Raw genomic sequence first — 2,887 nt, 5'->3', positions numbered from 1 at the left:
CAGCTGTTGGGAACATCATGGACCGCAATGCATTGTGGGAAATGAAGTCATGCATAGGCTGAGCTCCACGATGGCATCTTTTCAACCTCCCCCACACACGTGTTGTTGGGTTGCCACTGCTATTTCTTTATGGTAGGGATTTGAAAAACTGCACAAGTAGCTTTAAGAATGGGTTGTATAAAACAGGTGCACCTCTAAATCTTCATGCAGTAGACTGGGCTTAAACCACAATAAAACATAGCCTATATAATTTATATAGGCTACTCAGCCAAACACTCTACAGGCAACGTCATACCCAGGGGCCAAATCTCCTTTTGCCCTGTATAATCCGCTGGCCCCCTGGTGATTTTGACAAAAGTGATTGCATTTAACAGAGTAACCAACACCTATGGTCAGGCTATGTTGTAAGACACAGGTAGACAATGGTGTGGAGTTAGAGGAACAGTGGGAAGCTCATCCCACCATCGACACTCCTGCTTTACAATCACACAATCCCAAAGAGCACATTAGTTCAGGCACATAAATTGACTGAAACTGATAAAAGTGATCATTTATTTGACAGAAATGGAACGTGTAGAACTGTATTGACAAACTTCTTCGTCACTTTATGTGGCGATTGGGGACCGCACCTCTGGGGTACTTTAACTATTGGCTTCATCAGGAGCGCTCTACGGCAGTTTGCAGCCAAGTATGAAGCCACTGCGATGTAAATCTTCACCCCCAAACCTGAGCCAATGGTTCTTAGATTTGGATGTGGAAAAAGACGGCTTGCCCTCTTCAGGTCGGTGGACCCTGCCCCCATCAGAGAGACACCGGGTAAGACCTAGGATACGCTAGAGAGAAGAATGCCTTATGATTGCCCCAGAGAAGCTGGAGAAAAAGTGCATGGACAGGGAAAGTCTGGGCATCTCTACTAAGACTGCATTCGTGACCCAGCCCCAGAAAACAGAAGAAAATGAATGTGTGGAATGGTTGGAGGCATATCTGAGCATAGAGCCTCTAATGACCTTGAATTAGACTACACATACTCATCCCGGCTATTGTACATGTTTTTAGCTGAATGTGAAAACAGAACACCTACAGTTTTTTTTTTTACACAGGCACAGGGAGAACTCACACTGCTCTGCCACCGTGCTGGTTGTCTCTCCCTTACCCTGATTATACAATACAGTCTCTGAGTCACATTTCATGAAGCCTTGCTTAGCTCCATCTGTCATCAATCTCCTCATCTTGATCCTATAATATAATGTATCTACGTATATTACCACCAAATACTCCATCAGAGTAGAGACATTAAGAGTACAACATCGTAAGGTAGAAGTGACTTAGAGTAAACAGTGTACTACCACTGTGTAAGGGTATGATTTTGAATTTTACTCATTCAAAATATGCATCATTCAGTCTGAATCCATCCAATATACCATTGATTTACCCATTTAAATACAGTGCTATTAATGCAGTCCAGTCACGTTAGGTAACACAAGTCTGGAGTTTTCCTAAACTCTTGTCTCTCAGTAGAGCACTTGGTGTAAAACTGGCCCTGCTATATTAACAGCACAGATTTGAGGGTGACATGCCAGAAGAAATTTGGCTTTGCTGGCCTGCTCAAAAGAAAGTTATTGTAAAAAAGTAGAACAAGAGTGGAAGGTTATATAACAGAGGAAAATATATCCGACATAGAACAAATTCAGTGTTGCACAATTTGCTGCTAAAAGGCAAAACATGGGCATGTGTAATAATTTAGCAGCTCTGAAGCAGTGAAAAAGTTTGGTTATTATGTAATATTAAGTATTCACCACAAACAATAGGCTATATTCCTTGGGCCCCGTTTTAAAATCCTATCCTAAATACTGTTATACTTTAAATAAACCACTGTATAGTAATAGTTAAACATATTAGATCCCAACCCCAATCCTAACCCTAACGTCAGCCCTAACCCCGAGAAAACACACACACTCAGGGGAATATAGACCTCATGCATCTTCAGTTCTGAGAAACAGTCTAGAGAAACAGCAGTACTGGAGAACAAAGGGGCACCAGGAAACATTGGGCTGACCCCAAAAAGAATGTAATTATGGAGAGCAATGGAGCATAAAAAATACCACAAACGTTACATTGTAGGGGAAAAAGTAAAAACCTGACTCTAAATCTAGAAAATATTCTGTTACTGATCTTTGACATATCCAGAGAGTTATAATTATTCTCAGGCCCCAATCACTTTTTAAATGGAAAATGTGACCATTTGTGTGTTTGGCTATTTTACATCACGGGACTTTGCTTTTTGATTTGGTTATTAATGGGTTAATAGTTTAGTAGTGTTGAGCCAAACTGACATGGATTCCCAGATTGACGCAATTTCTAAAAAAAAGTTTAGCCTATATGCCTGATGAGTTTTGCATGGTAGACAAAGGTTCTTGAGCCATCATATGGGCCTACTTTGTAGTTTTAGTGTTGGATGTTTCACTTCTCATCCAAGGAGCTTCGTCAGCAGCACTAGTGATCTCTGCCAGCAGGCATACTTTTAACAAGTAGTTGGAGGGATTTAATTTGTCCAAGTATCATCTTTGTTCTGTTTCTGTACATTTTTGGCAAGAAAAAGTGGCGTACAATGTGGCCTGACTGCACACGGGGTGGTATTTTTGCAAATAGGTTATTAATGGCAACATTGGAAACTATGTACTTTGAAAAGAAACATTTGAAAACTTAGGTTTATCTAAAAAAACTGAAAAAAAAAAAATATTCCCCAAGGACAGGTTTCAAGGAGGCATTGGCAAGGCCTACTGTTTTGAATTATCTTGAGCAATATATTTGGAAACAACAGCTCTATCTAAAGTAACTAAGTTCTGAAATAAACTTCTGGGGTGTATGAGGTCCAGGGCAGAACACA

Source organism: Gobius niger (assembly GCF_951799975.1).
Source record: "Gobius niger genome assembly, chromosome: 11".
Taxonomy (NCBI): Eukaryota; Metazoa; Chordata; class Actinopteri; order Gobiiformes; family Gobiidae; genus Gobius; species Gobius niger.
The sequence above is the reverse complement of the archived record's forward strand: the minus strand, read 5'-3'. Positions refer to the sequence as shown.